Source organism: Candoia aspera, chromosome 2, assembly GCF_035149785.1.
Source record: "Candoia aspera isolate rCanAsp1 chromosome 2, rCanAsp1.hap2, whole genome shotgun sequence".
Classification (NCBI taxonomy): Eukaryota; Metazoa; Chordata; class Lepidosauria; order Squamata; family Boidae; genus Candoia; species Candoia aspera.
In genome coordinates this window covers 131766338-131789791 of record NC_086154.1, presented here as the reverse complement: position 1 = coordinate 131789791, position 23454 = coordinate 131766338, and positions in this window count along the sequence as shown.

Sequence of the window (23454 nt, the reverse complement as noted above, 5' to 3'; positions counted from 1 at the left end):
GCATTCATGGTTGGTGCATAAATTTGAATTACAGTAGTATTAACTGGTCTTCCTTGTAGGCGTATAGATATTAGTCTATCACTGGCGGAGTTATATTTTAGAATTGATCTTGAAATATTCTTCTTAATGATTAACACCATGCCATTCCTCTTCTGTTTTTCATTCCCAGCATAGTATACCATATGACTGTCAGAATCAAAGTGACCAATGCCAGTCCACATCAGCTCACTAATGCCTAAGATGTTGGTCTTTAAGCATTCCACTTCATTCTTAACAACTTCCAATTTTCCTTGATTCATACTTCGTACATTCCATGTCCCAATTATGTAGCTGTTACTTCTCGTTTTGAGTCGTGCCACATCAGCAAATAGATCTGGTAGCCCTACCCATTGTACTGTCATGGAGATGGTGCTATTCTGTATTTTCGCCCAATAAACCTAACAGATGCAAAACAAAACAGGTATTAGATGCTGAGTGGTGCTGCTGATTTATTCCTCTTTGTGAACAGCAAAATCTGTTCCAATATTTCTCTCATAAGGAGATGAATTATTTCATAAATTCATTTCCATAGTCACAAGATTCAGAGGGAGGCAGTGTAGCTCTCTGAAGGAGCACACACTTTGCATATCCAAGGCATCTGGAGGCAGGGATGGGAAAGGGCTTCATCTGAAAAAACCTTCTCTAAACTGGGCACCCTCCAGATGTGTGGAATTTTGCTCCCATTGGTGAGAATCTTTGAAATTCACTCATCCCCAGAGTGGCCAGGTTGGGGAAATCTGATCTAAAACATGGGAAGTGAACAACTCTCGCTCAAGGTTGACAATGTTCCATTTACAGTAGATCTGGCTCACTATAAGGTATCTCATATCTTGTTCTCCCAGTTTTCTTGTTCTGGAGGGCAGAAGAACCTGAAACACAGAGTAGTGGTCAGCAGAATGGTACCTAAGAGACTTGCTCTACCGGCTTTGTCATGTGAGACTCTTCTGAGGAGTTAACCCTTCTAGATATTGGTTCCCTGTAGTGCCAGTCCATTCTTGTTACATATGCACAAAGGAACCAACTTCCTGGGTCTGCATACATCAATATGATCGCCTGATTCAGGCAAGATGCTAAGTGTACAGTATGGCTGGATTCCCAGACAGACTTCAGAACAAACCACTCACCCCCATTCAATCTAGTCTAGTGTGTGAGGAGGACAAACCCACCCATTTCCTTTTATATACAGCTTAGAAAGGCAGCAAACCAAGCCTTAGTGCACACAGGAGGCAAAGCTCTTAAACTGGAGATGAAGGGGCTGCGAAGAGCTTTCCCCAGCAGCCACAGGAGGAGATTGAAATGGGACTCACCTCCAGGAGATGGCCCATTGTGGCAGTCAGGCCCACTGAGGGGGTTGGCGGGTCCATGCCATCAGTCCGCAAAGGCTGGGAGGACCAGCAAGAAGGTCAGTGTCAGCAGCAATGCCACCACCTCTCCCACCACATTTGTTCTGCAGCTGAAAGGACAAGGAGACCCACAAAGAGGCATTGCAAAGAGGCAGCTTTGCCACCACCCATACGGTGACTGCTCTGCCATTGGAAAGGCCTGTTGGAACAGCTTATAGTTTGCAAGGCTGGGGCGCAAATACTGTTGTGCCAAAGGTAGCCCCGCCTCCCCAACACCAAGTCCAAATGTCCATGTATGATCAGTATGGCAGAGGCAAAGAAGGTTCACAATGAAGCTGAACAGAGCCGGTGCTTGCTAGGGCTCAGCCAGTGGTTCACTTCTGAGACAAGAGAAATCAAATAAAACACTTTTCTCTGGAAGCCACGCTTGACCATTCCAACCCTGTGGATGAGCTGAATGGTCTTCCATAATTCCCAGCCACCACTCCAGAGGGCACCAAGGTGGGGAAAGCTGCTCTACACTGATGAGACAAAGTGGTCTGTCCATGTAACAGTGTCTAGAGAAAAGGCAGCTTCCACCCCCTTCACACACAACATCTTGTGTCAAAGCAAGACAATTACTTCAAAATAAAAATAAAAATTCAGGCAAGAAGAGAAAAACAAAGATGATGTTCACCATAGCAAAGACACAACTGCCAGTTAATATATGGTTTAAGGCCGGGATTGGGGCAATAAGAAGGTGTCGCACAATTCCCTGAGCGAGGTTTGAGCAAGATGGAGAGGGGAAGGAGGAGAATCAGCATCTGTACATTGTGGCCCAGATGCTGAGAATCGGAAGAAGTTGTTACAAGATTGCAGATGGCACCTTCTGCTGGATAAATCTTGCAGGCAGGCTTGTTGTAGGCTGGAGACAAGAAAATCATCCCTAAGAGAGCAAAACCATAGAAAAGGCATCACTTCCCAAGGTGGATAACGATTGCCTTTACTGCAGTCAACAGGCTATGGGAGTCTAAAACCATACAAACCCCACAAAGCCTATTTTCTCTCATGCACATAAGTGGGATGAGTAAACAAGCTTCGAGATCAGCTTGTCGTGTAAAGAAGCCAATCCAGGATGTTGCTCAGATCTTCACAAAACGCCTACATGAGCATCCTGGCTATAGAGAGGAAGCTCAAAGAACACTCTAGGTCACCGATTTTCGGAAGAAAGTGGGGTTAACAGGCATTGGTCAATGCCAATCAATGCTCTTCCTACATTATGTCTTAAAGTGGGCATGTCCAGCCCCCCTGCCCCAAATTGCTGTAGCCCAGGTTGGCAGTTCTCTTCCAAAATTAGCAACAAGCCATTCATTATGCTGGCAAGTGCTGTTTCTGCTCCAGAAAAAAGCCAAAGCCAAGAACTGAATTTCCCCTGTGATTGTTCTCTTTAACAGAGATTCTCAAGAGAATATAGTCAGTAACCAATAGTGGCAGAGATCTGAGCTCAGGGGATTGTAGAACCAGGGAATTAAATCGTGCATGGATTTCTACGGCTCAAAGTTCAGCCACATAGTTTATTTCATCCCCATTTTCTTCCTGACCTTCCAGCTGATGAAATGTTCTTGTAAGTCTTTAAACGATTTTGAAAACTTCTATTGCTGCTGTAGCTTTTAGGGTTTTTCCTCCTCTGGCCAGCATGGCTACTGCAGAGGAGCCAATGAAAAAACAGTTTTTCTCCAACAACTCTGTTGGCATTTCTGCACACCAGATGTCAGCTGTGTTGATTTCAGGATCCAGTAGTACAGAGAGCCAAGATGCCTTCCAGCAGCAGAAAACAGCTGGTGGTATATTGATCAGCTCCCTAGCTGGTAGAGTCATCCAAAACGATGGGAGGGTATGTGATTGTTTTTTTAGGCAAAATGCTGCACCTACAGTAATCTTTGAGATGCATGTTATAGAGGGAAAGGTGTTGAACTAGAATCGGGGGGGAGCAAACTTCAAATCCTTTTGCTCCTGGAGAAAAGGCAGGATATAAATCTAACAAATAAATAAAAGCCAGATGAAGCCGGGACAAAACCACATTTGATTTAATTTGATTTAAAAGTGAATATGACTACTGTATTTAATCTCCATGTTTCTCAATGTATTCATTAACACCAGTTTTAGAAACATACCATTAACTATTAAGAATTTAAAAATAATTAGGAACTTCAAATAATTAAATAAAAATGCATATATCACAATTCATAACTAGTTTGTGACATACTCTTTAAATTCTCCTCTTTAGAATGATCACTCATCTTCACTCCCTGAAATCCACATCATCAGTGAACACGAATGGCTTTTAACTGATTCGTAATTTTTAGCAAGGTGAATAAAATCTTTCCAAATTAAATTAAAAGAGAAGTTATTCCTTCTTTAAATTAAATATTTGTTACAGATTCTTTAGGTGTTATAAAAAGTAACACATTCATATAAAACAAACATCTAAAAACATTACCAAAATGCAGTATGATAAAATGCACAAGCATATAAAAAGCTAGTAAGAGAAACCCCTGATATAAAGTCCACCTGATAAAATACAGAAAAGAAGTTATTCCGAATACCCTGCATTTTAGGTTTTGTTCCAAAGGCTTTTTCATTAAAACTATTTGTAATAATCTGGAATACCACCAAAAGTCTAAAGTTAGAATCCAAGCCTCTTTCAATTTCTGGCAATAGATATTTTTTTCTGTCACCAGCATAAAGTTTATTGTGCCTTTGTTTTTAATATTTTCATTTTCTCCTTCCAACAATAATAAAATACATAATTCTGGTGTTGCTAGAACTGATGGTGTAAAGAGCTTATTTTCTCCCTAAAAATGGTTGGATTTTTGGGCAATCCCCTTGAATTTGCTAATATATTCCAGTTTTGTCACATCCCTTCCAACAATCTTGAGACAGAGTCCTCAATGTTTGTTTGTTTGTTTATTTTTGCTTTAAGAACTGAGGTGTAATACTGTTCGTATATTAATTTCAGAGAAGTTCTTCTAATTTTTATAGAGGCAAATGTCATCCATTTCTGCTTCCATAAAACATTCAATATTTTATCTCCAATATTTTATCAAGCTTGCATTCTCATAGATGTTTTAAGGCCTGAGTTTGTATTTAATAATACACCATACATTTTGACACTGCTCCTTTAATATTTTCCTCTACTTCAAGAATTATTCTTTCAGAATCAGTAAGAGGGCATAAACTATTTCCTCTACATCTTCATTTTTGAGGAAGGATAGAACTTGTATATACTGTAGCAGTTCTGGCCCTAAGTATTTGATCTCTGTTGTAGCCATATTAAAATTTCTTTAATCTATATAAGCCCATCTGTTTCCATCTCCCTGTTTGTAGTACTGATATCCAGAAAAGACTGATGTCCCAGAGCAAGAATTATAGTACTAGGGAAGGTTATCTATTTCAATCATTTTCTCCTTGTAATGAAACTTACAATTTTGTGGCAAAATGTGGGGAGCAGCTGGGTGGCACAGTAAAGTTTTGGGGAAGCAGGAGGTTATGAGAGTGCAGACTGCCTACTCTGCATTATATAATACATCGTGTTATACGCTGAAATGCCATTGTCGCAGAGCTTAAAATTAGCAAGGGTGGTAATGACTCAAGAGCAGAAAATGGTGATCAACCGTAGTAGTTCACCCAGGCAGGATGTAAGTCTATTCTCGTAGGAGCTTTAGGTGGCTCAATATTATGCACACTTACCCAGAGATCACCCTTGCTCCAGTTATTGCTTCTAGCAGCTGCACCATGACATAGGCCACAGCTTGTAGCACTGACACCTTCTGTGCAACAAAGAGGTGACCTGCTGGGTTGGGACCTGGACCAGCTGGGTTGACATGTGTCCCACTGATGTGGCCAAGAGACTGAATCAGAACGGCAGTAGCCAGGTCAAAGCCAGTGAAATCTGTAGGGCTTCTGGGAAGGCAAAGGGTCGATTTAAGGCAGAGCCAATCTCCTGTACAACAAATGTCACAGTGGCCAAAAACTTCGCAACAGTGGCACTGAAAAAAGCCAAGCAAGGAGCAAACTTCATTCTTCATGGAAAGAATGGCTGGGGAAGTCCATGCACAGACACCCATGGAGCTGTCCACACTGTCCCTGCTTCCTGCAGAAAGGATGGGTTGAAACAGAGAGCGTGAAGTAGAAGCAGGGAAGAAATGAGCAACGGAGCAGGCCTGGGGCTGGGTGCTACAGCAGAGGCTCCTTGGAAAGCACCCATCTGCTGTCTCCTCAACCATGACCTTCCTCATTATTCAGGCTATGCTCAGTCATTCTTCTGGTCTGTGATTTACGTCCCTCTTTAACTTTCAGCTGAAGTCAAAGCAGAAAGATGTTCCTGAATATTCCCACAAACGACCCTAACCCTTGCAGTCCCCAACCTGAGCTGGGTCTCTGAGGCTCAAAGACTGTTGAGGTTCACTCCCTACTATGAACTGCCAGATCAGAGGTATTCTGGCATCTGGTGGACTGTGTTTTGTTTGGTGGGTCACAAGGCACACAGATCATTTGGGCGTGTCTGCTAGAGTGACATAACTGAATACTTTGTAACCAGCTTCATTTTTAAAAAATATTCTGTATAGTTTCACACTGTTCCCTCTTTGGGTTATCTTGAATCCTATGCCAGCTTACTTGCACTGAGTTTACAGATTAATCTTATCTTTACCCAGGGCTGGCTATATCCTTTGAAAGGCACAAATAGACTGATTTGAATCATCTTGCCAGGAAAGTTTCCCATTAGTACCCAATAAAAATATGGGTAATGTTTTAAATGTTTATTTCACCTGTATTAAACACCTACACTAATTCATAACTTACCTGGATGCAAATTGGTCAACTCTTTAAACTTCAGCTCCAGCTGAAATGCAAAACTGAATAAGACTAACATTGATTTATCCCTTGAACTTTGAATGCCTTGAACCTTCCCTTCTCCCCTCCTCATTCCTGTTTCCCTAATGGTAAAAACTAAGATCATAAATTATTTGAGGCAGAGATTTGGGTATTTTAACTATGGAGCTTTGCCATATTCAAGGATAAGAATAGTAATAGTAGTAGTAATAATGGTATAATAGCAATCACAGCAGTAACAATTGATGTACTAGTAGTTATTAGTTAGAGAAGCAATATTAAGATTGGGTCACTTCAAAGATGTTTATTTGCTTAATTTGTATGCCACCCTTTCCCAGAAGCAAACAGATTTGGAGGAAGTGCTTCAAACAGGTAGAAACACCGCATGCCTCTGCCACTATTGAATCAGCATGACCTACGTCTACCACACTCATTCATGTGACTCATAAAGCAGCAACGAAACCCAGAAATAATCCAGGCTGCTTTAAGGAATAACAGAGAGGTGTGGTCCAAAGGTCCAAAGCCTGTCTTCTAAATCATTTTTGAAGTACGCCCAGTGCTAATACTCAGGCTGCAATCCTAGATGCATTTTTCTGGGAATACACCCTCTATAATTCAGTGGGGCTTACTTTTGAAGACCATGAAGGTAGGTAAGTGATGTCCTTGAGTCAAGTCTCAGGGCCCCATGGGGTACAACCTGTTCTACAATTTTACACCCTCCCCATTTTTTCCTTCCATTCCCATAATTTTTTTTAGGCACCGGGAAAACAAAGAAAGCAAAGTACCAACTACCAGGGGGATTGGAGGCCTAGACAAATCCAGAGAAAGAAAAATGTAACCCCAACTCTTTTTAGAATTGCTTTTCCTTTGGCAAATCCAGTTGCTGGCTGAGATTTCAAATTTCGAAATAGAGCATTTATCTCTCTGAGTATGTTATTCTTCAAACAGCAAGGAAGGGGCATTTTAGTTCTTTCAGAGAAGAGTTGTCCCTCCCACCATAGCCGTGGAGAATGCCCTCTGCACTTGCAGATTCAGTTTTTCAAGTGCATAAACCTGGGTCTCCTTAGCCCTGGCAACAAGCTGGGGTTTCATTCTATTCATATTGACTTAGATGTTGTGTCTGATTGGATGCTGACGGATTTGTTATACAGTTGGAAATCACACACAGACTTCCTGAGCAATGGTAACTGTTGGCTGAGATGAGACCTTGCAGCTAATTCTTGGATCGTTCTCTCTGGGGGGGGGGGGAACTAATCAAACAAAACTATTGGTGAGATCAATTTGAATGTCTCTGTCTTGGCAAGACTGGAAAGAGCTGGAAATCATTCAGCATCATGGACAGACTGCCTTGTGCTATAACCTTGGATGGGCTGTGTAATTATGGTCTTGCAGTGACTCTCTACAAGCTCCACCTGCTGTTTCGTTTCCAATGTCTCTTGGGGACCTGCCAGCTTTCCCCGTTCCACCATTTGTTCAGTGGTTACATGGCAATTATGCGGGACTTTGCCTTTACTAATTATCACTCACAAAAGCAATTAGAGGAGCAACTGGATTAAGTAATAATTATAGTGATTAATTATATTTCTCTCCCTCTAGGGCTTTCCATTCCCAGTTGCTTGCTGAAGGCATCATGCTCATTAGAGGCCCGAGGTTACAAAGAGACTGAAGGTCCAAGTCGGGGAACAGGCACTCTGCGAGAGAGGGGGGTCTTGGCTGGAATCCTCATGTGCTCCTCAACAAAGCAGCTGGGCAGCCATGATGAATGGCAGGGAGAGGGGCTCAGGGCTCCATCCATTTCTTTTGAAAGGTAGACCAAAAACCTTGCTGGCTCTACAGCAGGGAATCTGGCTGAGGATGGACTCCCACAGCCAACTACTCTATTCCTCAATGAGTGTTGACTGTTCCAGTTGGCGGGGATCACAATGGACTGGAGTCTGGTTGCCTTTCCCATGGAGGGATGCTTGCAAAACAATATCTTGGTGCTCTCTGATTGACTCTGCCCTGAGCAACAGTCATGTGGCCTGCTGTGGGAATGCCTCTAGCTGCAGCTTTGGAGCAACACATCTGGGTTGAACTTAATGATCACCAGCTTTCATACTTCCAAAATGTTCAGATAGAGGTCTCTTAAGACTACTTTTTTAAAGGAAAAAATATTAAGTTTTTTTAAAAATTAAATATCTATTTATATGTAATGTTTGTCTGCATCTAACATAACAACATTTTGCAGTTTGTTGAGGAAACCGTGAAAACAGAGGCAGAATTCACATTTAATGCCAAGCCATAGTTGCTTTTGCCTTAATGTGGTGGACAAACTCATTCCAAGAAAGCAAGCATAGTTTATTTTTTGCAAGAACCCGAAGTGTGAAGCCATGTTGCCAGATTACAAATCTTGGATTTAACAGTGGTTTATTATATCTGAATCCAGAATCCAGGTGTATTCCTGGTTTATGTCTTGCTTTGGCTTATTCAACAAACCATGGTAAAAATAAATCTGGGTTTAATACTACATTTTAATCCATCTATTATATATGAACTCATGCAAGAGTGACACGAATCAGAAATTGAGTAATTCACATCTCCCTAAGCATTTAGCCTTAGCATATATACATGAAAACATGAGACTTCTGCAGGTCTTGTCTAGTCTAAGAGTAAAATGTGGCACTTGGTTATGAAAAAAGCCTTCCTCAACGAGGAAGCTTTTACAGAATGCTTTCTCCAGAAAAGTCTGCCTGGCACTTTCTTGCCCTTTTGGTGTTCCTGAAGGCCTTTTAGACTGACTCTTAGATATGCTGATCATTTTTCTCTAACTCTTAAAAAGCATGCTTCTGTCAGTCTTTCTAATTTAGATTTGTCCTGATTTTTTTTATCTGTATGGTAATTGTTTACATTTTCCTTTTAGTAAAATGCACTGAGGAAAGCTTCTTAGAGGGTGGTATAAAAATTCCCATAATAAATAATACTAAGCAATTACCATATCTACCAACAGACTGAAGCGTGGGTCAGCTCACAGCTTTCTGCAAATATTGGCCAAGCCTTTATGCTGTGTCACCCAGGGATAATTGTACGTGTTAGGTACAATCAAGCTGAAGGTAGATGTGGCCAAGTCCTACTAAAAGAATTTAAATTTGTTCAAGTGGTTTCTGTAAAACATGGTCAGGAGTCACAACTTGTTTTAGCTGGACCAGAACTGCTGTGCAATATAGTCTTGCGATTTGTGTTATGCTGGTTATTTTTATGTTTACCTGTAATTTTCTTAAAAGAATTAGCAAATGGCCCTATTTCCTCCTCATTCAGTCTCATCCCTTCATGATTTGGTATCCTCCACAGAAGGGAGATGCTATATGGTTATTGGAGAATAATTGTGTTAATATTTAATTTTATTTACAGCAGTTTCTTTTGGGATTCTTTTTGAAAATCTAGTCTTTTTTAGAGTCTTTCTTTGCATGTGGCTCAAGCTGAGGATTGAAGCCATTTTCTTGGGTCTTCTCTCATCTATTTGTGCCCTTTCTGAAATATAAGCTGAATTATTCTCCCCCACATAGTAAAAATAAAGTTCAGCGTTCCTCAAGCTGAACTTTACTACATTCTTGCAGTCTTTCTCCTTGGCAACAGTAAAATCAGGATTGTCATTGCCTTATTTCTGGCTGCTTTTTCAACTTCCCAGTCTAGCTTAGAACCTGGAATTGGTGCTGTGATTTCAAATGAGCCCAAGTCAAAAATAATTGGACTATACTACAAAAGTATGCTGATAAAGACTGATATGACTGTAATATCTGACCTTTCAGAAGCAAATATTTTCTCAGATGATAAAAAGCAAATATCAGACCAAAGCAGCTGTTGCCTTTAAAGGGAGGGGTGCAACCAGTGCAGACACTGGAAATAGCAAGGGGCAAATCCTTCCATTGGGGCACTTGAGACATGTCTCCATAAGCTTCGCAGTTGCCCCAACAATATGGACTTTTTTGGGCTCAGGCAGGATTTCCTAGAGCCCAGAAGTATTCTCCAGATTAAGGAGAACCCGGGGAATTACCTCATTTGTCCTCCAGACAGCTGGAAGCAGCCAGAAGACTGCAAAACAGTGTTTTGTGATCGACTGGTAAGCTAGCAGCTGGGAGGCAGGGATTGCCATCAGTTCCTAAGCCATGCTGAAGCCTTAAACAGACTCAAAAGCTACCTACCCCATTGCTAAAACACCATTTTTTTCTTTTTAAATTATTATTAAGGAGAGCTCTTTGCAACAAAGAAATGCAGAATCTCTTGGTGGTTTTCATTACTTTTGGAAGTTATTAATTTGTTAATTTGGCTTTTTTTCTAAGTAATTTTTTTTCTCTCTTTTTCTTTTGTAAATTGTATTGTTGAATTTAAAGACTTTCGCCTGCTTACTGTTACTTTTTTCAAAGTCTGAAGGATTACGAAATAATTACCCATTTTGTTGAATTTGCGGAGCTGAGCTTTGATCTATCTGCTTTCCCGTGAGAAATGGCTTTGTTTACCTTTATTTTTCCACACCCACTGATTAACACTTTCTTCCTGAAAGACAGCCTTTTGTCTAATATCCTCAGGCATTAGAGGGCGCCATAACGTTCCGTAGAGGGATATGGAAGATTTTAAAGATATTTTTAAGTTGCTGTACCTTAAGGTTCCTTATGCTTTGGACCATCTCTTAGAAAGTTATTTGGAAAATAAGGTCCCCGTCTCAAAGAAAAAAATGAGGAGTTCCCTCCCAAAGCCAAAAAGGGAAGAAGATTCACCTCTGGAATGTTAATTTTGAAGAAGGAAAAACTTTGGGTGTAAAAGGAATGGAAATGGCTGCATTCTTGGAATATCAAGATTAAAGACAAGATTTAAACCTCAAGGGACGGAAGGTCCTTGAAGATGAGTTGGACTTTACAAGGCAGGTCAAGGATTGCAAGGAGAAAGCCTTTTGTGTAACAGTGATATATATAAATGCCTTAGTTTACTCTGAAGTGGGTTTACTGTTTAATTGTGCTTATTAGGATGGTCTTTTAAAGGTTTAGACAGAAGTTTTTGCTTTTGGGATAATGGATTTATCTTGGGTAAAAGGATATTAATAAGGTTATTGTTTAAATATGTAATGGTGGAGATATAATGTTTAACTATATAAATGCTTTGGTTAGGAGTAAAATTGTAATGAGGAAGGATAATATTTATCTGTCTACTAAGGGGGGAATTTTTTTTATGTTATAAAAATGTTTTATATATATATATATATATATACACACACACACACACATACACACACACACTTCAAGGGAAAAATAGTGTTTTAGAGGAAATGTTATATTGAGAATGGAAATGTTTTATAGAAGTAATACTTATTTCAGTTTGAACTAGAGTAAGACTGATATTGACTTATTCACATCTTTGTTGTAGAAAGTCGTAAGTTAGCATGGATGTAGTATGTAGTATGTAGTATGTAGTATGTAGTAGTCTTTTTTTTTGTATTTTCATGCTTTTTAGTTCTTTTTTTTAATAAAGCTTTATTAAAAAGCAAAAAGAAAAATCAGGTCAGATTCGGTTAATGACCGCTTCACTTAGCAACCAAAATTCTGGTCTCAACTGTGGTCATTAAGCAAGGACTACCTGTAGTATCCTCTATCCTGCTTCTGCCTGAGATTGACAAGACCTTAATCAGTTACACGCTGAAAGCTTTTGCCTCCTAACAGGCTCAAGCTCATTCCTGCCAAAAACAGTACTTTTTCTTTGCAGTTTTTCACTGTAGTTTCACAGTGAAAAACTGCAAAAAAGATCACAGATGCCAAGAAAGTTAAACAGCTAATGTGCCCTCCCTTTCCCTCCATTTGTCCGCCTTTCCAATTGTCCGTGTCCTCCTTTGCCTGTTCAGATATCTGGTAACTCTACTCTAAGCTTCCCCCAGCCTAGGAGCACTATCAGGCAACGTGCCCTTTAGCTGCTCAGAGAAATGCCTTGGACCAACCCCATGGTAGGATCCAGATTTTGTAATGTTTCTGAGACTTTGATAAGCTAATCAGAAACCATGGAACACCACAAGCAACGTTCTGCCGCCACATGGGCCTTATGTTCTCAAATTCCAAAGCCCCTTAGATCCTACTGGCATTTCCTGTCTCTCATCTAGGACAGGCCAGTAAGATTTGGCAATAGATGGATGGCAGCAGAAAAAGAGAAAGAGAACAGGAACATTACTTATTTGCAGCAGATGCCGGGATGTAAGTATATAATTGCAGACTTTGCATGATACGATGATATCATCACAGTGCTGCAGATGCTGCTGGTTCATGCATTGTTGCAACTATGTCCAGTGAAGTTGTTTCACTGCTGGTCGTCCTTTTTTGACTTTTTTGACTGCTTTTTTGACTGCTGGTCGTCCTTTTGAGTCAACCAGCCAGTGAGACAAACTGAGGCAAAATGGAAGTCCTCTCCTCCAGTTATGTAGGCTGGGGACAATGGAAACTGGGTCTATCTCCCACACAGTTTCTCATAGCAATAGTGACCCCTTCCTTCAGCCAGACCATCAAGCTAATCTTATGGCAATTCTAACTATAAGCAGAGGATTCTTGTGGCACTGTTGCTTTAATTAGTCTGATTATGTGGTATGCAGATACCTTGCAGGAAAATGGCAAGAGACTGATGGAAATACAGATTTCATGCAACATAATAATTTTTCGAAGTGATAATAAAAGGTATCATTCACATAAAAGTTGTTACTATTGAGGTGTTCTGATGAAAAATATCATTTAAAAACCCTCTCTATCTACAATAAGTGTCTATCGCACTAATAACAACTGCTAACAATGTGGTGCAAGAAAAGTCACATGGTCTGTGCAGATTAATATAAAGCAACTAAGGGTTGTATGATTTTCACATCAGAATTAAGTTTAGCTGCATCTCTGGGATAAATGTAACTTATTTAAATATCTAGTGTAATGTATGCAGAATAACAAGCTGAGTTAACAATAATCTAATATCCTATAATATACATCTATCTTTGGTTGATACACTTTATTGCTATGTGTGCCGGAGGGAGGAAGGAAGGTTGGTTTGATAGCGAATAGAATTCTATATTATGATGATGTAGTGCTAATTTTTTTTGTAAAATCTGTCAATCTCCTGTTAGTCAGTCCAGCCTACCTGTAACTATCCTTTCAGCTAAATTTAATCTAGCATCATTAAATCAAATTGGCTTCATATTGTAATAATCTATGTAGCTGATGCCCCCCCCAACACCACCTTCTAAACCCTCAAAAATTAGGTTTTTTAACCATTGTTATCAGATGACATTTTAAAAAGTTCCCTTACCAAAAGTGGGGCAGAGCAGGAAAGGTGAACGCTTAGAGGGAAGGGAGCTTATTTAGTCATCTCAGTGAGTGACTTTTAAGCACAACTTGAGTTGGAGATCACACAGCTCAAACCCTGAGCTCCTTCATTAATTTGCTATCTATATCTGCTATTTATTTTAATTGGAAGGGAGAAGACTTCCTCACTCAGACCTTTCTTTAGTCAGTATAGCTTTTCCTTTTCATACAACTTTTCCATAGGTACAATTCTTGTCATGTCAAAGGGAAGGTGTGGAGACATGATAATTGCATACATATGTGCTTACCATGTTATTCTGTTTCCAGGAGCAAAGTTATGCAGGCCATAAGGGAAAAAGAAAGTAGTAATTTTATTTATTATTTAAATTTAAAGTAAAAATAATTACTTTAAAATTACTTATGGGACCATCTCTCCCCAGTGGTGTCTAGATCTGGCAAGAGAGGCATGCTTCTGGCTCTGTCCACAAGAAATTGTCATCTGTCGGGACCCAGGAGGAGAGGCTTTTCTGCCATGGTGCCCACCTTCTGGAACATCATCCCCCCAGAAATCAGAGAACACTGCTGGCCTTTCACAAGGCCATAAAAGCCTGGGGTCTTGATGGTATGAGTAAGCCCATTTCATGATGAATTTGTGTGTTTATGAATTTCCTCAGCTGCTATTTTATGCTATTTCTGTTGTTTTAATGTTGGTTGTTTTTATTGCTTTTCCTCTGTTTTAACTGTTAGCCACCCAGAGTCATGTATATGAGATGGGTGGCCATACAAATGTAATGAATGAATGAATGAATGAATGACAAAAAAGAAGGAAATCTAACTACATCTCGTTTATACCAACACAAGTCACTATATTTCTCTGTTGGTTTCTGACCTTGAAAACTGTTCTTGCTCCCATCATATACATGCACTGCTTCATGCACTGCCTTTTGTTCTTTCAAAATTCTCACTTTTGCTTTTTCAGGACCTCATCAATTTCATTCAACCACAATTTTCTCAGTCTTCCCCTCCCTCTCATCACATTCACTCTTCCTTCATATATTCACTTTGTGATTAGTGCTTCACTCATTCTCTCTACATGACCATGCCGCTTCTTCTGTATTGGTTACTTATGCTTGTGTTCAGTCCACATTCATTATCACTTCTTGATCTCTCAGGGGACTTCGATACTATCAACCATGGTGTCCTGGCCTGGCTGTGGAGAATGGGAGAGGGGACATGGTGTTACTCCGGTTTTCTTCCTCTCTCTGTGGCTGGTTCCAGCCAGACTTGGTTGGAAGGGAGAGGTCAAGCCTGAAGCCCCTGATTTTCAGGGCACCTCAGGGCTCAGGGCTCTTTTCCCTGTGTTCAACATGTACATGAGCCCCTTGGAGAAGGTCATCCATTGGTTCAGAGTCAGGTATCATCAGTACTTTGATTTATTCGTGTCAGAAGCATCACAATTAAAATAAGGTATACTGTAAAACATAGAATTTAAAATATAAGATATACAAGTTAAAATATATAAAAGTTAAACAGATCTTGCCCAGAAACTGGCAACATTAATTGCATTCTGTCACACTGTCATGAGGTCCTCAAATGTGCATTGGTCAGGCCACAGAGGACAAGTGTACATATGTGTTGTCTGCATGTCTCCACATTCACAAAGGGCAGAGGCTTTGATGATACTCAGCTGTACATCTTGACCCTTGGCCAACCAGCAAGACTGTCAAGGCCTTGTCCCAGTGCCTACAAGGGTCTGGATGGGGAGGAAGAGGCTCAGTCAACCCGAGCAAGTAGCTGTGGTTGTTTGGTCTTCCCAATATTGTGGATTTATTTAGTCCCAAGTGGGATGGCACTGCACCACTCAGGACTGTTACACAATCTGGGGACCTTCCTGGAGTCTCAGCTCCTGCCTGAAGAGCAGATAGCAGCTGTGGTCAGGAAGGTTTTTGTGCAGGTACAGCTTATATGCCAGTTGCACTCATTCCTGGATTGAGAGAACCTCCTCATTTCTAGCTTGGTCACCTCATGGTTGGTCTATTGCAGGGCATCTGTGTGGGGCTGTCCTTGAAGGCCACTCAGAAGCTACTGCTGGTCCAGAATAGAGCAGTATGAGAAGTGTTGGACAAGCCTTGCTATGCCTATATAACTCTCCTTTTATGTGAGCTGCACTGGTTACTAGTCAGCTTCTGGGTTCAGTTCAAGGTGGTGGTTACAGTATTACCTCTAAAGCCCTACATGGCATAGGGACAGCTGAGAAGTTGCCTGTCCCCTGTAATGTCTACCCAACCTGTGCATTCTGATAGGGTTGGCTTGCTTTGGGTCTGATCAATTAAGCAATGTCATCTAATGGGACCCAGAAAGCAGGTCTTTTCTGTCACAGCATTTGCCCTTTGGAATAGCATCACCCTGGAGATCCACATGTGCCTGCCTTCACAAAAACCCTGGCTTTCCCCTCAGACCTTGGGTTAAGATGGATGGATAGGCCCCTTAAGTTTGTAAGGGCTATTGATAGTTTGTTTTTTTTTACTGTTTTATGGATGTTGTAATTTGTATGGTATACTGTTTCTTAATTTTATGAAGCTGCCCAGAGTAATTTGGCCTAGAAATTTAATGAAATAAATAAATAAAAATAAAATAAAATAATTTATTAAACTTTCTACCAAGATCAATAACTTTATCTCCTGGCTCTTTTTTATCTCTTATGTATAATTTGCAATTCTTCATTTTCTGTTTCAAACGCAACCACATTGGTCTTTGAAAGATTAACTTTCAGATCCATGCTCTCTGTCACAGCAGACCATCTATTTTGTATTTGCTGCAAATCTTTCTGGTTCTCAGCCAACAGCACGTATTGTCTGCATACAAAAGTAAATAGACATTCATATCTCCAACTAATGCTCCTCTAAGGTCACCACAAGCACTCCTCATGCATTTATCCATAAATGCATTAAACAACCAAAGGGACATCACACAGTCTAGTCTTACTCCCTGCTCAGTGATGAACTGTTTAGCAAGCATTCTGTTTATTCTCAGAGGGGTTCTTCTCAGATCATATTCTGCTGTCAGTACATTTAGGAACCAAACTTCAATTCCACATTGGTATAAAATTTCCATAATTCAAATCTATTTACTTGGCCATATACTTTCTCTAACTCAAATCAACAAACTTTCTTTATCACATTCATACATTTCTCAGTGACCTGCTGAAGAGCAAAAATCCGGTTTATACACATCCAGCCCACAGTGCAGTTCCCCAGTCTTGCTCACTGTGGCTTCTCATACCTTTTCAATCACAATTCTGCTAGTGAGAGCAGGCAGAAGAAAAGGAGGAAGAAAATAACATATGCCCATACCATATCTGGGCTGCAAATATCTGCGTGGTCACTAGGTGGCAGTATCTCTTTGACACCATCTAGTGGCCTTCTGGATATTTGCAACCCACATATTGTATGCTTAGTCACATGGCCACTTTTCCCTTGCCACACAACAGCAGGCTTGATTTCCGTGAGGGACTCTCCACACCTCCTCAGTCCACTGTGATAACTTTGACTTCTCTAACTAAGGAAGAGAAGTCTGGCAGCTACTGCTGACTAAGGTGTGGCTGATTTGAGAGAGGCAGTAAAAGAGGAGGTGGGGCAGCAGCAATGGTCCTCCCTCCCTGTTGCTCCTCTTCTACAGTTCCTGTTGCAGCCCACTTGGCTCTGAGTAGTTCTTCTGAAGAAATCGGCTGACGTGCAGCAAGACAAGGGGGAGTTCATGGTTCCAGTGTCTGGAGGTCCCAAGAGGACCATCTGCCCTCCCTTCTCCATTTGTACAGCTCTGCTACCATCCATCATGGCTTTGGTCAATCAAAGCTTTCACATAATGCTTTTTAGTAACATAAGGAGTACCCTACATTACCAGCGTTAGCCATACCAATGCCACATGAAGCAGTTCTCTACTAATTGTGAAGACTCAGTAGGATCAGCCTTGGCACATTTTGGCCAGAATGCCATAAGTGAAACCTACCCACCATGATTTTCCTTTTTGGAGTGAGATGCAGAGCACAAAAACGAAGTAAGAAATAGAAAACCAGACAAAAAGAAAGCCTAACTAAACCTAGTTTGTACTGTTTGCTATACCGCTCCATAGCTTTCCATCCTTACGAACTGCCTTTGCTTCCGCTATATCAATATTAACAAGCACAGTCGAAGCCCAGTTTTCCCTGAAGCTGGCACTTGCTTGTTGGGCGCCCAGCTCTCTAATCTAGAGTCTGTCTTGAAAACCAATAGACTTTGGCCTGCATCCCAGCAACTAAGAGGTACATGCAGTGTCCTGACACCGAAACAAAGTAAAATCAGCTACAGCTCATAATTGTTGATGTCACAAGGCTCTTTGACACTTGTGCTACAGTGCGGTTTTCTCTCCAGAAATGGAAGGGTGGAGGAGGACAAATATAAGAGTTTATTCAAGCAAGTAACATTTGCTTTGGAAACACTGGTCACTGGCTGGCGATTAAACACGATGGGCCATTCTTTTAATCAACAGGACGCTGAGAATGATTTTTAAGTCTGAAGATGTATAGACAAATTAGTACATGCAGCTCAATACTGGCTTTCTGTCACAGAAAGGCCCCTTGCTCCTCCAGGAACCTGGCCTCTCCAAAGCAGCCTTCTACCAATTGCACAATTCATTAACCTGTGGTTCCTCTCAGTTCATCACAAGAGATCAGTCCTGCATGTTAGCCTATCAGTGTTGGCACCATACAGGAGCAGCAGAGAAGGCAAATGACTGAAACCCTTTTCCTTTAATAAAGATATTGGCATTTCAGTTCCATGTCTGCACTGCACATGCTGCCAGGAAAAGCCTCACAAGATTCTGTGAGTTTCTTTTTCCTTTCTACTGTGTAGTTTTTACAAATTGCCAGGCTACCTTGGTTTTTAAACAAAAAGTGTTGTTGTTGTTGTTTTAAAAGGCTATTGCAGCAATGCAATCTCTATTGTGTCTCAGATCTGAATCTGTTATTAGCAGAGACACTTGGTGCTGCTGCAAAAGGAGATAATCTTTGTAATGATGATTTCCATCCTCCTTTTGTCACTACTATGGAGTGATGCTTTATACATTCAGAAGGTTGCCTTATAAAAAAAGATGGTAATTCTCATACAGGCTAAGATACTTACTGTAGGTTCAATCCCCTTACTTCAGGGCTTGGAAATTTGTGACTATCATGTTGTAGAAATGAAGACTAGGACACTCGGGTCTTCATCCAGGAAAAGAGTTTAATGTGCACACAGGTTCAGACAAGCTCAAGCTTCAAATTCTGAACCCCCGAAGGTTCGGGGTCCTACCTCTTTTATACCCCCTCCTTAATGATTGCTTAGCATAGAATAAGTGACAACCTCAAGATATATGGTATATGTTTAAAAACAGGTCTGGTGGGAGTCTGGTGGTCTTCCTGTTCCTTATCTTTGTTCATTTAGCTGCTACATAATATACGTGCATCCTGTTTCTTATCTGCCTGTCCAGCTGCTCCCCAACATACTATACTTGCAACGTATAGTTTCCTTGACCCTTATTCCACCTCAATCAGGTCTTACCAAATTACATCTCTCAACATTTCTTACCCACTGGGTAAGGCTGCTGGGGTTAGAGACACAGGGGACAACCCTTAGCCAAGAATGGGAACAATAATTCTTGCAGGAGCAATTCGATATCCACTTATGTAGGAGTAAGATGGTGTGGTAGTGGCAATGGTGGACTAAGACCTAAACCATGAAAATTCTCTGGGTGACTTTTGGCCAGGGACTCACTTTCATCTCAACTTAATTCACAAGGTTGTTTTGGGAATACAAGGAAAGGAGATCCCTATGGAAGCCCCCTTGAGCCCTTGGAAGCAAGATGGGAATAAACTGAGCTTAGTAGGGCTTCTAAGTACACATATATAGCATCCTCCTATTAATTAAATTGAACTTGTGGGATTCTTTTTCTAAACAAAAAAATCTGTTGAGTATTTTTTCATGGAGAACATCCTGTTCAAAAGAATATCTCTCTTTCACAAATAGCATACATGGTGCTCTGCATCAAGAAAGGCAAGCCATGGCCTTGAGAATTTAGGCACATCCCCGCTTGTATTAAATGATGGTATGAACCTGCCTGACACACACCTTCTTTATCTGCTGCAGGGCCCTGGTGTTGCTTCCATCTTGCCCCAGCCTATGAGTACTGATTATTTTCTCAGGTGACCTGTGGGGAATGGGGACAGTCCAACTTCTATTGGCCATTTCAGGCTGGTATGGGCACATCCTGCCCCTTGAATTTTCAGGTGCTCCCCTCACTGCCATCTTTGTCTTGTCCTAGTAGAAACATCTGGATACAGAAGTTTGCTGTGTTCTAGTACTTCCAATGCTGAGGGATTTTGAAAGAGCATGCTAAAGGGGGAGAAACCCATCATCTCCCTGCAGCCCATCTGTCATCCTTCCCAGGTAGACCAGACAGGAAACATGACCAGATGAGCTAATTCTACTTTATTGTAAGGCTACATTAACAGAATCTTGCAAGTCTGAAAGTACAAATCTCCCACCGTCTCTTTTACAGTCTGAGAAGTTAGGGAGGGTCCCTTCTGAGCCTCTTGCCCTGCCCACTATCCAGCTGTGGGCTATGCCCTCTCTTATCTGACTGTTCCCTAGGCAGCATCTCTTCACCCCATTTCTCAAGGGCTTTCTCACATACCATTATATTATCAAATAAGTGTTGGTGAGCCAGGGAAGTTACCGGGTTTTGAGAAGGCAAGTTCTGACAGGTGCATTTTCCTACTTTAGCATGTGGGACAAAGAAAGAAAGGTAGGCCAGCCTCCTGTTCAAACTCACCATTCTGTCAACTCCATTCTTCATCACTGTCCTAACTGGCAGTTGGCTTCCCACATGGGGGTGTCAGCGAGGTCAGAAAACAACCTCCACAAGTCTGACTGGAACTCTCATTTATTGATGGAGGCTACAGGAACAGAATCTTGAAAGTCTGACTGAGTTCTTCCCTTCCCTTCCTCCCTCTTATACTTTTGTGAATTGGAGAGGAGTCTGTCTGAGCTTCCTACTCAGGCTTAACACAGGTTTTGCAACTGTTGTTTCTTCAAGGTCATCTCTGTGACTCTCTGCAGCAGGTGGCTTTCAGAAAGCCGGAGGGAAACAAAGCAGAAGGTTTAACTAATTGCTTTGTTTATTAATATGCCTATGCACAGGAGATCAGGGCACCACCATTCAGTGGCAAGCCAAAACAAAAATGGTAGATGCAGGAAAAGGATCACCAATGGGGACAGCAAATGTTATGCCAAATAGTGTACTGCTGATTCTAGGATGGGTGGAGAGCACTTCAAGTGGACTGCAGGTAAAGACAGTTTCTTAAGAAACAACATTTCTTAAGGCTAAATCCAGCACAAGTACAGAATACTAGAGGTGAATATATTAGAGTTCTGTTTTGTGTGATGTTATCAACAGCAACAACATGAGTAAAGTTGGTTATCTGCATCTGATCCTTATTTCAGTTATGTTTGGTTTAGTACACTTTTAACCCCCACCCCTTTTTAAAATCTCTTACTGTCCTCAGTTTCAAAAAGTTGAAGTGTATCAACTTCTTACAGAGCTGGTATCTAAAGTTAAGGAGAAGGAGAGAATCCCTCCCATAAAATAAATAAGCATTAGCTATAACCATCCTCCTTCTCCAGCTCCCAAACCTGCTTTTTGTTTTAAATATTACACTGTTTCCCCATTTCTCTGTGGTTAAGAAGAAGACAACAGTGGGCCAGACAGCGAGAAGGATTCCTGAAACTGCTTCCTATGAGTTTGGTCTTAGATGCACAATCGGGATTCCTACAAGCTTTAGATGAAGACAGTAGGAGTGTTCAGATGATACCCCTGAGCCAAAGAGGGTAGGATTATGCTTGCTTCCATGCACGCCAAAGCTCTGAGGGCCATGGATACATCTAGCAATCGTGTGAAAGAAAGCTGAGGTCATGACTCCTTGGACACTAAGGTGCAGTTGGGCACATGATACACAATACCATTTCCATCTCTTCTGTGGTGGTTGGGACTGGACTGGCTGCATGGAACTTGCACTACAGGGCTCACTCACTGCAGATGGAGTGCAACTTGCCCTGTGCACCCACTTTACTTCTGTTGCAGCAGCTGCCAAGATAGTGCAAGCATTGCAGTCCTTCTTCAGCCAAAAGAGGAGCAACAACCCAAGTGCACATTGTATAAAGCTCTGCAGCCATTCTCTCCTCCTGGCCTTTTTCTCTCATCACAGCTTGCTACTCTCATTACATTTCTATTTTTTAATAATTGAGATTCTTTCAATGGCACAATTACCATGGAAATAATTGTTCAACACTAAAGTTAAAGTGGGCTAAACAGCCCATTATCAAGGCTGCTGGTATTAATTGTGGGGATTTGAAACAAAGGAAGCAGCACTAACATTCTGGTTTATTGGGAGATAAGAAAGCCAGAAGTATACCCTGTCTAGGAAGATAATTGACAAAGTGGCAGGATGCCACTTTAGAGAAGCTGACCCTGCAGCCTAGGAGTCCGCCTTTATCATAATGACCCTTGGAGACCATCTTCAAAGCACCTTATGAACATCAAATCTAGTCTCATGAAACCAGTTGGTATCAAGCAGTTGGGCAGCCTTCCTCACCCCACCCCTCTCTTAATTAATAGGAAAACAAACCACAGACATAACCAGCATAAGAGAAGAGGCATGACAGAGGGGTGAAGAGGAGAGTTAATTTAGATTTCCCTTCCCTTCCAGCTAAAAGTTCCAACCGTTTGTTTCCCTTGGACTACTAATTCTGGAGGGTGTATTTGATTATTTGTTAGCTGATTACTCCCTGCAGTGTCTTCCTCACTAAAACCAAAATTGAGCCCTGCTACAGAAAACAGCCTTAAGGCAATCAAGAAGTTTGGGTACAGAAGAGGGTATAGAATGTCTCCTCTAAGTCCTCAGTTATTGCTACAAGATCTGAATTTGAAGCCATGACTGGGTTTTTTTCAGCAGTAGAACCAGTTAACCAGAAATACAATGGGCTCCTCTTCATCAGATGTGTTCAAACAGAGGTTAGATGGGGATGCTTTAACTGGGATTCCTGCACAGAACAGAGGATTGGACTGATGTCCCAAATGACTCATCCCAACTCTATGATTCTATGAAATACAAAGGTAAAGCCAGTTCTTTGCACGTTTTCCCAATCAGTTTGGGGGGACAGCTGGATGACAAGGATTTACCTGACTGGCCTTTCCTCTCACAAATCCTGCGCTTTCAGACTGGGCCTACTTAAGCAGAAGTAAATGGTAGATTTCTGGATTATGCCAGTTTAGATTGACTTTCTCAATGGTTGTAGACATAAAGGGCTCTCTGTGGGTAACAAATTGGCACATTCAGGAGTGGGCCATGCTAGCCATTTCTCTCAGATACTTGCAGGGAGGTAACTATTGGTGTCCCATGGGGGAGCATTAAAAAAGTGACCTCCCAAGCCTATATTTTGATGTGGTGTAGTCTTGAAGTTACTTCCTTCCTGTTGCATCTCATTCGGCATCAAGTCTGTACAATGGTTCTGGATAATTGCAGCAGCATGAGGTCACCGTGGGGGGAAAGCAGCCTTTGCTGCCAGTCAAGCATGAAAAGAGATGAAGGTAAGAGTACATTGCATCTATAATGCAGGAAGAAAAATGTTCCCAGGAATTCTGGGGTTATAAAAAGAATGGGCTGTATCTGAATCCCACAAAGTGAGGATTTGTACTCGTGTTTCTTCAGATTTTGTAATACAAAGACTGCTTCAGAATGTTCCTCATCCCAGTGTCTTGTTCCATCTTTTCTATTGAAATCTTGGCAATACATGGACCTTTGAAGGCATCTAAAATTATTCCAGGTTCAAACA